This window comes from Poromitra crassiceps, assembly GCF_964638095.1.
Source record: "Poromitra crassiceps genome assembly, chromosome: 7".
NCBI lineage: Eukaryota > Metazoa > Chordata > Actinopteri > Beryciformes > Melamphaidae > Poromitra > Poromitra crassiceps.
This window is the reverse complement of record NC_139628.1, coordinates 32,272,148-32,287,693: the sequence shown is the minus strand read 5'-3', so window position 1 is coordinate 32,287,693 and position 15,546 is coordinate 32,272,148.

The following is a 15,546-nucleotide window of genomic DNA, read 5'->3' as shown; positions in this document are numbered from 1 at the left end:
TGATGGCCAGTGTATAATGCAGATACAGTATTCTATTTAAATGAACATTTATTTAACACGGATTCATCGGCCGACCAATTAATCGGTCTACCTATACTGCAGTGTGAAGGTAACCACTGTGTTGTCTGGTCCAGACGGTGAGCAGCCGCTCCACTCCGCTCCCCAACAGCATCATGATGACGGGTTTGCCGGAGGGAGGCTACGTGCAGGAGGACGTGGCTCAGCTGGTGTGGCCCTACCTGGACAGACAGGACATTTACTCCACGTACTACTATGTGACAGTGCTGCCACTGCAGAGGAGGGTAAGAGAGCTGTAACACAAACACACCGAGGTCACCACCGTTACCGCTACAGCTACTCCAAAGCTACAGATTGCAACCTGCATGAGTTTCAAGAGGCGTAATCAGCCAGCACAACTGCACTATGGGAATTGAGAGAATCTGAACAAGTCTAAAGTAACGGGGGGAAGTTTTTCCTCAGGCTCAGACTGTTTTTGTTTCTTCACTTTATTTCACTTTTGCTAAATAAAACCAAATGTCTAGGTTATTAATAACTATCCGCTCTGCTGCATTATTGCCTTACTATGAAAGGTCTAGACTATTAATAACTATTATGATCATTATCCTCTCCTCCAGGCCTTTGTGTATTTCGGTGACTGGACCAAGTGCTGTGATTTTGTCCGGTCCCACATTAAAAATCCAGTTTCTGTCAAAGGCTCCGTGCTCACCCTCCACTTCGTCTTGGAGCGCACAAAGCCAATAGACTTCTTTGAGGTATGGACACACACACACACACACACACACACACACACACACACACACACACACACACACACACACACTTGGAAGAGTGAGTTAATATGTATAGCCTATATATACGTAGGGCATGCACACATACATGAGCAAGAGAATAGTAATTTGTAATAGAATATACTTTATAATATTTTATTACTGTATTGATTTTTTTCTATACTGGTAAGATTTAACAAGCAGCTTTATTCAGCAAATGGCATGGCAACTACTTTGGCGTATGACTCCATTGTAAGGCCTTGGCCACACTGATCCGTGGTCTCTGTCGGTGTGCGTTCATTTCTCTGTTCACTTCCATTCATTTTCAATGACAGCTGTCCGACTGTCCGTGGAGTACTCAGAAGCGTACGTATCCAGAAAATTTGCATACGTTTTGATGGACAGAAAGTTGAAGAGGGATGAACTTTTTCTGGATGGACGTATCGGATGGTCGGATAGTCACTGTCCGTTTAGCCAATCAGAGTCGAGGTCTCGAGAGGAGGCGTTCCGAGATTTGTTTAAACTTTTCAAAGAAGATGGCGGCCGAGGCAGTGAAGGAGGCTATAATTAATGCTGTGTACACCATCCTGCTGTTGTACAACGTGATAGTCAGTGTCACCGTCTGATTTCGCCATCTAATCTGGTCATTCGGTGGCATTTTATTGCCACATAAGTAACGTAGGGCACAGAGCTAACAGCTAGCTGACGCCAGCTTTCTTCTTCTCTCGGTTTATAGGCGGGTCGCTGACACCTTCAAGGTGCTTACCGCCACCTGCTGTACAAGTAGGTTACTTGTACATGCAACGGACATAAATCTATCCGTCTAGCCGTTCTGTCCATTTTCTGACGGATCAGTGTGGCCAAGGCCTAAAATGACGCTCCTCTTGTGGTGAGAGGAGGAGGACATCTATATAGGTTTTTTTTTTTTTTTTTTTTAAGTGAAAGCAACATGCAAGATACCCGCTGAATAAGTGTCCAAATGTTCATGTCATTCTGACCAATACTCCACTTCTGTTATAGCATTTCAGTCTGGAATATGGAATATCTTTCAATAATCTATGATTTAGCTGCTAAATTGTCAAATACCGCCGTCTGCTTGCTACCCAGGCATTTATGTATGTACTTAACCTAACTAACTTAACCTAACGAACTATCCGGTGTGCACAACATTGTCAGACTAAACTCCGGCTGACACCCCAAAAACCTACAATCCGCTACAGAAAAATGTATATTGTTTTTTTATTAACTGGCCCCTGGCCTTCTATCATTTCACGAAAGTGGCCCCCGGGCAAAGTAAGTTGAGTATCCCTGGGCTAGGAGGATAGTGAATCTACTGGCAACTAAACTATGAAAGTGTGTCTTGAATTATTATTTAGATGATTTAAATCTAAATTTTTAACAATTGTTGGCAGCAAACTTGTAGATGTGAGAGCCTACTGGTTTGGTGGAGCTGGTCATCTGGCTGTATGGTGCGTGCAGGCTCAATTGGAGTCTATGAACTCAACACGGTCCATTGCCTCAATCTTGACAGGGCTGATGTCTGAACTCGAACAAGATATTATTATTATTACTGGAAATAAATCATAATAACATTATTACTGGATATATAATTTCTAGCGTGCCTCGCACTTGTGTGCTGCGCCGTTGCGGATTATGGATTTGTCTATTGATGAATGTTGTTTTTATGGCTTCGGGTTGTCTGTACGTACGTACGTCCGTTCCGTTTGATGTTCGTTAATGTGATATCTGAGGAAGACCTTGACAGAATTTCATCAAATTTGCCTCAAACGTCGACTTGGACTCGAGGGTGAACTGATTATATTTTGGTGGTCATAGGTCAAAGTTCAAGGTCACTGTGACCTCACGAACGCCATTCCCAAGTTCGTTAACGCGATATCTCAAGAACGGCTTAATGGAATTTCATCCAATTTTCCTCAAACGTCCACTTAGACTCGAGGATGAACTGATTCGATTTTGGTGATCAAAGGTCAAAGGTCAAGGTCACTGTGACCTCACGAATGCCGTTTGCAAGCTCGGTAACGCCATATCTCAGTAACACCGTGACCAAATTTCTTCACATTTGACTCAAACGCCAAAGTCTGGACAGACATGCATGTCGACTGCTCACTTGTTGGCGGAGGAATAATATCAGTGGTGCGGTCATTCTAGTTAGTATGTATTCTGTAAAAAGTACAATAAATTAGTAATCTGATAATCTGTGACTTGTGATCTTTTCACAGGATAATATGTACAGACACGTGATGAAATTGAGCAACATTGTAAGTCTGTGTTTTTATTGAACAAGCTTTCCAATTACATTTATTTATTTATTTGCGATGCTGTCTTCGGAAGCCCGGCCCTTTATACCAAATCCTCTTGGTCTTGTTTGGTTTCAGCCTCTTGCAAACCAGTCGCTGAGACAGAAGCTGCTGATTGTGGAGATCGCACAGCCGCACTTGGACCTCTTCAAACACCTGATGGGCGTGGTGTCGGGCCTCGCTCCTGTCCGCAACTGCCTGCTGCTCGCCAACCGGGTACAAACACACAAACACGCGTGCGCGCGCGGGCACACACACAGACACACGCACACACACACACACTGTGTCCAAGGGGTATCAGCACCTTGATGTTCTGTCGCATTTTAAAAGCTGCCACTTACTTCAAATCGGACGTGGAACTACGGGAAAGCTGCCCTCGAGAAATACGCATGTGATAATCTCACTCCAGTATTCACCTTATGTAGGAGATACAGTCTGGCTTGAGAGACTAACAGGAAGTGTGAACACAGTCGGAAGTTCTGATTGTGTTTACACTTCCCGTTACTCATAAACTGTTACTCATATGTGAGTCAAACTAGGTTTGACCAGGTGAGTCAGACTAGTTTGAGCAGGTAAAACCACCGGCGTTTTGAACAGACAAGAAAATGCCAGAAAAAGATACAACCCAATTTTTAAATCATGAAAATTGTCTCTATTTTCTCTTGATTAGCAGCCTGTGTCTCTGTCTCTCTCTTTCTCTCTCTCTGCCTCCCTCCCTTCCTTCCCCCAGGTGTGCTTCGAGATGGCTGACTTGGTTGGTGTGGAGGAAGTGTTAAAGCGGAAGTTGCAAAAGAATGTCATTCACACACCCTACACTGAGAAACTGCGCATAAAGCTGAAAGTTCCGGACAATCGGTATGTCTGTGTGTGTGTGTGTGTGTGTGTGTGTGAGAGCGAGTGTGAGAGAGAGCGAGTAGATAGCACATAGCAAGACAGGAGGGAGGGAGGGATTGCTGATGAAATTGTTCTTATTTATTTGTGGAATAAACACATGGATACCAACCAGCTGAATAACTCTGTATAACTCTTTCTCCTCAGGCCTTTGATTGGGAAATTTGAGAGGTGAGTTTATCCTGTTCGAAACTTAGGCTCCACAAATATTTGTCCATAATTCTATATCACAATAGTAGAGTTTCTGCAGAATGTTGCAACATTTTTAAATCTTGCACGCTGCGCGTGATCGATTTCTAGGCTGGAGACTCTGGGATTTGGGGTTGTGACTAAACGCATCACATCATCCACATCACCAGTGGGTATGACATCACTTGACGATTGTGGAGCATGGCGTGACATCATCAGCGGTTATGGCATCATCCTTGACGTCGCTCAGTGTTTTCCAGTTGGGCCTTGCTCCACTGCTCGCTGACTTCGTCTCTGTCAGGGATTGACTGTTTAGAGCGTAGCCCCCCTGGTCATACCAGGCCCTCAGTTGAAAGGCCTCAGGTATGTCCGGATTGACCATGACTGCTGAGCTGAACAAACAGAAAGATCTGCCCCCAAAATCAGAGGCGAGCTCCTTTTATGGTGACAGCCAGATTAGCCAATTGTGATGTCATCAGTGATGATGTTGTCAGTGATGATGTCACTCGAGCGATTGTGATGTCATCAGTGAGTGATGTCATCACGGATGACATCAACAGTGATGTCCCTCAAGGATGCCAACTTGCCATAAAACACCACAGAAGAAGAAGAATTGTGATGCCATCATTGGTGATGACGTCACAATGGCTGTGTGAGTATGAAGGCCTAAAAACGTAAAATATCGCTGCAGTGCCCCCCGTGGGCAGATTTTTTTTTCTCCACTCTTTTGTACCAGATTCATTCCAGACCCTGAAAAGTGTTTTGGCAAATTTTGGAGGCGATCGGAGCAACGTTGCTCCTTGCAACTCTGGACAAACAGACCGCTCTCCAATTATAGCAGTGGGATTTCCCCATCATGTAGCCTGCAGTGGTTGAAGCTTGTAAAGTAAAAAGAAACCAAAAAAGAAACAATAAAACGACAATAATAATTGTGATAACACTATTTAGTAAAATAAAGAGGTTCCTTTCAGCCATAACTGTGCACCTGTACTTTTTGGCAATATGTCCCCCTCATTTTCACCAGTATGTACAATTTAAAAGTTTAGTACTTGTGTAAGCAACTTTGGTCCTCATTAAACCTTAAAGTCCCTGGAAACCAAAATCCACAAAAACGTTCTAACTACCGGTATGTTATTTAGGGTCTTATGTTAGTAATTTTGTGCCTCCGAAATTATTATACATTACTTTCAACCCAAAGCCTTAAAATCGACACTTTTCTACAAGATTCTACAAAGTACTTCCTCATTGAAGACAGCAGTGCGCGAGGTGCTAAAACGCAGGAGCTTATGACGTCATAAGCTCTATATAACCTTTGTACATGCGCGCAATCCGCACCCACCCTCCTTTTGTCCGTTCTTTGCCCCCAGTGACAGCGCTCCCTCGCTGTCCATCTCCCTCCCACTCTGTGTGCCGTCGTGCCAAGCTCTATGCTTCTCTCTCTCTCTCTCTCTCTCTCTCTCTCTCTCTCTCGGGACCATGGACGTATTATAAGATAACTCAATGCTTGGGACTAGTGAGAGAGAGAGCACAGAGAGAGACACACAGGCTGGTGACGCGAGGTTACTCTCTCTCACACACACACACACACACACACACACACACACACACACACACACAAACAGACACTCCACACAGCACGAGTGCTGTGTCACTTGATCTCTTTCTCCGTTTCCCTCCCCCCCTCTCTCTCGCGCTCTCTCTCTCTCTCTCTCGGAAAACCTGCTGCAGACGGGACACGCCCACACATTCCGCGGGAGAAAATACACTCTAAAAAATAATCGATTCTCATGAGTTTTGCCACGACTGTCAAACCTAAATTTATATACTTTGCGACGTTCATCATCGTTCAAATTTGGCTGGTGGCTTATTAACATAGGGTCCTGTGATGTGATGAACTCAAAATGCTAAATAATAAAGAAATATTTCTGGTTTCCAGGGACTTTAATTATGTGCTATAGTCAAGCATTCCTGCCCATTAGCGATTCCTGTGTGCGTGTCATTTCAGGGTTATGGACCTAAAAACGCGCCTAGTAAACGAAGCCAAATCAAACACGGTAAACCTCGAGACGATAAAAGTGAACCAGGAGAAGTTCTTCAAGGTCCCGATGACTGTGGTCCACCAGGACACAGAGAACCAGCAGCTCAGCCAGGAGATGGAGGTGAGGCTCAGCTTTCCGGCTTGCTCACCATTTACACCTGCCTTTATCATTCTGTTCATATCTCTCACTAATCCAGGATCAAGGAGTAAGAACCTGTTTAGACCTGCTTTCATCATTCTGTTCATTTCTCTCACTAATCCAGCATCAAGGAGTAAGAACCCGTTTAGACCTGCTTTCATCATTCTGTTCATATCTCTCAGTAATCCAGCATCAAGGAGTAAGAACCATTTACACCTGCTTTTATCATTTTGTTCGTATCTCTTTCACTAATCCAGGATCAAGGAGTAAGAATGGTTTTACCTTCTTTCTGTTTTCTTCAGACTCTCAGCGAAAGCAGTAGCAGCTCCAGAACCCAGCAGCAGGAGGAAGGAGGCGTGCTGATCGACAGAGAGATCACAGACTCCTTAAACCCAGAGGTGAGGTGGAAATTTTAAACTTGAATTTTCTTCTTTTTCACTCACTTTTGTCTCTTTTCCTTAAAAACTGCCCCTCTTTCATTCCAGCCATATTTCTCTTTGATGAGGGTTATCTTTAGCCTGGTAAACCGCCCGTCATGTGAACTCACATTGCATTTGGTTCTCCGTGACGGTCTGGACCTGCACAGGCAGTTAAGATGATTGGTCGAGCCATGCCGGCTCGACGAATCAGCGGCGGCCGTAGGCGGGCTCTGGCTCGTCTGGGCAAGTAGTGGGTACATGGTCTTTGTAGTTCTTTTCACTCATCAGCATGGCTGCCGCCGCGGAAGTGACAGGCAGTGAATGAAATTGAATGTAACGTTCCCAATTCTATGTATTAAATTCTAAAAAACGACCCTCAACATTTGGGAAGGCTAAGCCACACAACTAGTTCGTTATAATCTAACTAAATGCTTCGAAGGTGACTTTACGACCGCGAGGACTCAATCAATGAATACCACGGAGATCATCCACAGGCACCTTCCGCGATCTGATTGGTTGAAGTTAACACCCACCAGCGGTGATAGACAGATGGGTCATCCAATCACCTGCCAAGTAGCTTGGACAAAGTGCCCGCCTCCGTCAGCGGGTCTGGTGACTTCAAACCCAGATCGACTGGTTTAGTGAAACCTATGTGGAGCTATACTGTCCATCTGGCAGCGTCAGGTTAGGTTATCTTCTCTAAATGTCTTTTCTTGTACACCATTATCACACATATTGGATGAGCATACATACTAGTGATGCGCGGGTCACCCAGAACCCGCCGGGTCCCGCGGGCTGGCCCCTCCCCCCGCAGGCGGTCTGGGTTGGCAAATTATGAAAATATCGCGGGTGTGGGCGGGCCAGGCACAGAACGTGACACAGCAACATAATATGATTTAGTTAGAGCAGTGAAACACGCAGAGTAACCCTTTATTAAGACGTGAACTCTCTCACACGTACGCACAATCAGCGAGTCTGAAGCCGTCTGCACCTGCTGCACTAGTAAAGAAACGCTTCAAATGAGGTAGCCTATGTGCTCTCAAAACAAACATTTTGGAACGATTATTCGCTGTAATTATTATTTGAAGTGTCCATAAAACGAATGCCAATGCAGATTTTCTGTGTGGACTCGACTGATCTATTTGTCAATTTTACTGCAACGTGAGTAGGCTTGAGAGCGCAATTAAAAGACATCGGAAGGAATAAGAACTGTTTCTGTAGCCTACCTCCTCTACCTGCTTCCTCCATTTTGAGACCTTGGATTAATTGAGGAAAGATAATAGCTGAGTTTGTAGCGCCGACGAAGCAGAAAGAACGACATGAAAGCAGCCGCCACGCAACGCATCCAGAGCAGTAAAACTGTTGTCCAGTCGCGCACCGGTACGCATGTGCATGTCTCTCTGTGAGAGAGAGGAGACGAGTTTGGACACCTTGGAGAGCTCTACTCTCATCGTGAGTCCAGAGACATATTACATTAGATTGGCCGTTTGCGGGCTGCTGGGTTGGGTTGGGTTCTGGGTTTTCAGATATTTTAACGGGGCGGGCAGGGCGGACTGGCTCCGATGACGGGTTGGGTTGGTGCGGGCGTTAAAAAACCCTGACCCATCACTAATACACACACATTACATTGGTACACTTCACACTTGATGACAGCAGTGACTGAAGGTCAGAGTTCGGCACGATGTAAGATTCGGAGTGGTTTTATCAGAAATGTTTGTTTCGAACCATCGGAAAGCCTGCAGCTTCTCTGCCATTTCTGATGTAGTTTTCTGTTTTGAAACCCTGAAACATTGATCCTAAACACTCTCTCCCTCTCTTCATCCTCCTCACTCTGTCTCTCTCTGTGTGTCTCTCTCTCCCTCTCGTCATCCTCCGCACTCTGTCTCTCTCTCTCTCTCCAGACTCTTGTGACTGTAGATGAAACAGGTGGTAACAAGGAAGAGAAGACAGAGGAAGGAGAGCAGCATGACAAAACCTCCAATGTTGCTAAAAGGAAACACAGCGAGGATGAGACCGGTAGGATGAAATAGATAATGGTGGCTGTGATTGTGTACCAAGTGATATTCAATATTATTGAATATCAGTCAAAGCCTACAGTAGGTGTATGTGATGTTTGTAGAAATTGTGTATAGCATGCAGTATTAAAAAAAAAATCTCTTTGAATTATGTTTTCACATTATTACTTTGTTACTTTAGCGATTTCAGAATGTAATATCCAATTATATTTTATGATAAAGAAAAGTCATCTCCTGATTCTACCCTGTGGAGAATAGCTTTCAAAAGCCCTTCCTTAAATTAACTTTGGTTTGAAGATGCGACGACATCGAGGGAGTCTGAAATGGAAGCCAAACCGACGGCAGACGCCTCCAACACTGTCGGAAAATACTGTGTCTGCTGTGTGTCTGCTGAGACGACCGCCTCTGCCCAAGTACCACAGACAGGTAGGACCAGACAGACAGACAGACAGGTAGGACCACACAGACAGGTAGGACCACACAGACAGGTAGGACCAGACATACAGGTAGGACCAGAGAGACAGGTAGAACCAGACAGACAGGTAGGACCAGACAGACAGGTAGGCAGGTAGGACCAGACAGACAGGTAGGCAGGTAGGACCAGACAGACAGGTAGGACCAGACAGACAGGTAGGACCAGACAGACAGGTAGGACCAGAGAGACAGGTAGGACCAGACAGACAGGTAGGACCAGACAGACTGGTAGGACCAGACAGACAGGTAGGACCAGAGAGACAGGTAGGACCAGACAGACTGGTAGGACCAGACAGACAGGTAGGACCAGACAGACAGGTAGGACCAGACAGACAGGTAGGACCAGAGACAGGTAGGACCAGAGACAGGTAGGACCAGACAGACTGGTAGGACCAGACAGACAGGTAGGACCAGACAGACAGGTAGGACCAGAGACAGGTAGGACCAGACAGACTGGTAGGACCAGAGAGACAACGGCCATTAGGTGTCATTTGCTCATTCCTGCTATTTCGTACTTCAGCCGCCTCTGCCGAAGTACCGCAGACCGCCACAACGTCACCGGTGACCGACCAGGAAGTGTTAGCGTCCACGTCTGGTTCTGATGTGATTACCACGAAGACAACATTGAAAACCCCAAATCTGCGTCTCCAGCAAATAAGTAAGAAATTAGAGAGGCTGTGTGTGTGTGTGTGCGCGTGTGTGTGCGTACGTGCGTGTGTGTGTGTGCTTATGCATTGAATATTGGCCTTTTATTAAAGATTGGTGAGTCAGTCAGTGTGGGTTTCAGTGGAGAGTTTGTGTTCCTTGATGATCCTAATCTTATTTCAAATTATTATTGTCGTAAAACCCAGTAAATAAGACACCGGTATAAGACGGTCTATTTTTGGGGTCTATTTTTGGCAAAAAAGGTTTCCGATCCCTATTCATTTATAAACATCTTTATACAAGTTACTCCAAAACAGTTGCAGTCGCTGATTGGCTCTTACGCTTTGTAGTTTCTGCTTAAAGCCCTCCCAGGGCTTGAGGCCAGACGGTCCTGCAGAACTAAGTGAAATGTGACTTCATGTGACCGGCTGGTTTACCAGCCTATGTGTGAGTACCCCTTCCTTCAATTTCCTTCAATTCACTTTGGTTTGAAGATGCAACGACAGCGAGGGAGTTGGAACTGGCAGCCAAATCGAGGGTGGACGCCTCCAACACTGTCGACAAAGACTGTGTCTGCTGTGTCACTGTGTCTGCTGAGACGGCCGCCTCTGCCGAAGTACCGCAGACCGCCACAGCGACACCGGTGACCGACCAGCAACCGTTAGCGTCCACGTCCACGTCTGGTTCCGCCACTGCCGAAGTACCGCAGACTACCACAACGTCACCGGTGACCGACCAGGAAGTGTTAGCGTCCACTTCTGGTTCTGATGTGGTTACCACGAAGACAACATTGAAAACCCCAAATCTGCATCTCCAGCAAATAAGTAAGAAATTAGAGAGTGTGTGTGTGTGTGTGTGTGTGTGTGTGTGTGTGTGTGTGTGTGCGCGCGTGCGCTTATGCATTGAATCGATATTGGCCTTTTATGAAAGATTGGTGAGTCAGTCAGTGTGGGTTTCAGTGGAGACTTTGTGTTCCTTGATGATCCTAATCTTATTTCAAATTATTATTGACGTAAAACCCAGTAAATAAGACACATCGGTATAAGACGGTCTATTTTTGGGGTCTCCCGCTGGCAAAAAAGGTTTCCGATCCTTATTAATTTATAAACATCTTTATACAAGTTACTCCAAAACAATCGCAGTCGCTGATTGGCTCTTACGCTTTGCAGTTTCTGCTTAAAGCCCTCACAGGGCTTGAGGCCAAACGGGCCTGCAGAACTAAGTGATATCTCAGGAACGCCTTGAGGAAATTTCCTCCAAAATCTTGGAGAAATAATGAATAATTGTAATTGTGTGCGTGTGTGTGTGGACCTTGAGAGAATTTCTTCAAATGTGGCGCAAGCATCCACTTGGACTCAAGGATGAACTGATTAGATTTTGGTTGTCAAACGTCAAAGTTCACTTGCATGCATACGGACGGACGGACGGACGGACGGACGGACGGACGGACGGACGTGAACATTGTCAAATCTTAAAGGAACACTCTGCCAATTTTCAACCAGCTTTGTATCATTACAAAATCAGTAGTATATCTGCAAAGTTTATACCGTTATGCAGGGAATCCTTTAGTTTGACGGTTGTTGTAGATAGTAGAATAGTATCTACCGTAAATTCCGGACTATAAGGCGCACCGGAGTATAAGCCGCAGCAGCAAAATTGCCTGTTTGTTACATATATAAGCCGCACCGGACTATAAGCCGCGGGTGTTTTAATGTTTTTTTTTTTTTTTTTTTTTTTGTGTTTTAATGTTTAATTCCCATATGTAAGGGTTCGTGCACAGAGGGGATTGTCGGGAAAGAGATGGCTGTTTGAGGAAGCTCCCATTTATTAACATTTCAACAAAACAACATAACACAACACCACCTGTGTTTTTTTTTACAGTGCACACAGTGTCCGCGGTGTGGTGAAAAGAGGGCAAGAGAGGAAATTAAAACAGAAGTGGATTTATAGTTAGAAAGAGTGCTAAAGAAGAGAGAATTCCGTTTTTTTTTTTTTTTTTTTGCTGAAAAAATCCATAGATAAGCCGCACCGTTATATAAGCCGCAGGGGCCAAAAAACGGGGAAAAAGCCGCGGCTAATAGTCCGGAATTTACGGTACTATCTATACTCTATAGATATACTATACAATGATTACTGTGTAGAGCTATTATATGTTGTTGAGTTTTATTTGGAGAGCTGAATAGGCTCTGCCACCATTTTCCTTTTCCTTAGACTGTGATTTATGCATTGTGAAACTCCTCTGAAGATTGTACCTGGGTCTGCCTCCACACCACTAGGCGGAGACAATGACCCATGAAAAAGCTATTTAAGCACTTCCTTTTGTATGTATTTTTCACTTTGACACTGACGAAGGCCCGAACCAGGCCGAAACTGTTTGTCCTAATAAATGTTGTCCACGGGAGCTACTTAAACTTGTGTTGCGAGCCCTTTTTTCGTTGACTTTCCTGTTTGGTACAGTTGAGCTCAGCACCAACTAGTGGATGTGCGTAAGTCTCTGGATGCTTATTCATGCACAAATGGACATCACTGTTCAACAACTTAACTCAAATCAACTCTCAACAACTGTCAAACTAAATGAATGCCTGCAAAACAGTTTACAGTTTTCGGATATACTACAAATTTTGTAAAGCGAGTTTTAAATCCGCGGAGTGTTCCTTAAAGATTTTGAATATGGACACAAAATGTCAACTCTGAGCCAAGTGTATTGCTATCGGTCTTCAAAAACCCATATGATTGGAACTTGTGTGTGGGGGTGGGGCAAGAGAGCATCGCTCTAAAGATGTGTGAACGTTGTGGTCATGATTGTTATAGTTCTGTCTCTTCTGTCATTCTCTCTGTCTCTCCCCTTCACTCTCTCTCTCACTTTGTCACCCTCTCCTTCTATGTCTCTCTCTCTCTCTCTCTGCCACTCTGTGTCTCCTCCACAGGATCCAGCGGTAGGGAATCCCTGCACAGGCGTGAGGTAGGTTTCCTCACATCACTTGTATACATGTATGTCTATAAACTGATATTCATACATCTGTAATGTGAAATACATCTGTCTGTGTGCTGTGGCTTCGACTCGGCTCAGACCGCTCTTGTCTATGAAAGGAGCTGGCATGCCTAAGAATGTAAGTGGAATGGGTTTTGTCTTTTTCTGTCTCCTCCATTTGATCAGTTCATAAAGCTTAACCTGAGGCACCTGAGGATAACCAACCTGCCACCGTTCGATAATGGATACACAGAGGATGACATCGCCAAAATGCTGAAACCGTTTGCATTCGCTAATATTGCAGACAGAATCTTAATTCTGCCTGAAAAGTGCACGGTAAGAATCAATGTATTTTTTTATTTAAAGTCCCTGGAAACCAAAATCCACAAAAACGTTCTAACTATGTTATTTAGGGTCTTATGTTAGTAATTGTCTGCCTCCGAAATTATTATACATTACTTTCAACCCAAAGCCTTAAAATCGACACTTTTCTACAAGATTCTACAAGATACTTCCTCATTGAAGAGAGCAGTGCACGAGGTGCTAAAATGCAGGAGCTTATGACGTCATAAGCTCTATATAACCTTTGTACACGTGCGCAATCTGCCCTCCTTTTGTCCGTTCTTTGCCCCCAGTGACAGCGCTCCCTCCGTGTCCGTCTGCCTCCCACTCTGTGCCGAGCGCTATGCTGCTCTCTCTCTCTCTCTCTCTCTCTCTCTCTCTCTCTCTCTCTCTCTCTCTCTCTCTCTCCTCTCTTCTCTCCTCTCTCTCTCCTCTCTCTCTCTCCTCTCTCTCTCTCTCTCTCTCTCTCTCTCCCTCTCCTCTCTCTCTCCTCTCCTCTCCTCTCTCTCTCTCTCTCTCCTCTCGTGTGAGAGAGAGCACAGAGAGACACGCAGCCTGGTGACGCGAGGTTACTCACACATACACACACACACACGCTGTGCAGTCGCAGCAAGAGTCCCTCTCCGAGCAACGAACACACACATACACACACACACACGCACGGTGTGTGTGTGTCGATCTCTCTTTCTCTCTTTCTCCGTTTCCCTCCCCCCCTCTGTCTCGCGCTCTCTCTCGGAGGCTGCTGCAGATGGGACACGCCCACACATTCCGCGGGAGAAAATACACTCTAAAAAATAATTCATTCTCATTACTTTTGCCAGACTGTCAAACCTAAATTTATATACTTTGCGACGTTCATCATCGTTCAAATTTGGCTGGTGGCTTATTAACATAGGCTCCTGTGATGTGATGAACTCAAAATGCTAAATAATAATAAAATATTTCTGGTTTCCAGGGACTTTAATTTTTTTTAATCCCATATTCTGATGCGCCCCTCACCATGGTGATGGCATTGGTGTAGTCATGAGCCCCCCCCCCCTTGTTCTTCTGTTTCCATTACACCCCATATTAGCGCTGAAAGATATAGATTATTCGACAGAGGATTGAAATTGCCATCTGCAATTCAGGTTCTTGTCATGAATGTTTTTGAAAAAGAAAGAAATGCGATTCAGTTGAAAAAACAAAAACATAAAAAACTTAAATACATTTGAGAATAGATAGCATATACAGTATACGGTATTGTAAATAATGTGTAGTTTAATAGATAATATTCTATTGGGGGGGGCATGGTGCCACCTGGGACGCCGTGAGCGCTGAAGGAGTGCGTGCCCGTCCGCATGTCCTCGAGTGCCCACCTAAGGGGTGGGGTCGTCAAAAGGGCCTTTCTGTGTGGAGTTTGCATGTTCTCCCCATGCCCCCTGGGGGTTTCCTTCATATAGGAACCCCTCACCAAAACATGCAATATCCTGGTTGCTAATGTGGTGCCTCCTCTGGTCGTTAGGGGCGCCTGTTCGGAGGGAGGGGAACTGGTTGGAATAGCGTGAACCTCCCACGTGCTATGTCCTACCAGTGAAGCTTCCCCTGTCAGGTGAAAAGAAGCGGCTGGCTAACTGCCCATGTCTCGGAGGAAGCATGGAGCCAGTTTCGGCTCTCCCCAGATCGGCAGAGGGTGGAGTAGCAACCAGGATAAATACATTAAATTAGCACTAATGGGGGATAAAAATGGGATAAAAAAATCGGGGGGGGGGGGGGGGGGGTGGGTCCTGTTTTGATTCTGTGTTGAATTCTACCAGGCTGCCGCTTTGTAGATAATATACTGATGTTTAAAAATACAACACTTAATATCTTTTTAAAGTTGAATCTGGTTTGTGTGGCTCGTATTCCTTCCAGGCCATCGTCGAGATGCCGTCGGCTGCCAGGCTGTTCGACTTGGTGGAGCGTTCTAAAAAAACACCCTTGCGTTTCAAAGGGTCGACACTGGGCTTAGACGTAGCGGGTGAAGATATCGATATGACAATGGTAAGCACACGCACGCACACATACACACTATATATAGATAGAGCCATACATAGCAGAGGTCGGGGCTTCAGTCCTATGACTTGCTCTCGAGTCAGACTCCAGTCTGTTTTAATCACTTTAGACTTGACTTGATACATGATGAGAAGAAGACTTGTACTTTGATGACTTGAAAAGGTTTCAAAAGTCTTGACATGAGATCTTGTGTTTGTGGTAAATAAGTAAGGGATAATAACTCCTAACTGTGACGGTTGTAATGCACGATGAAGTGCATTAAAACACCTAGGAGTTGATTATCCTG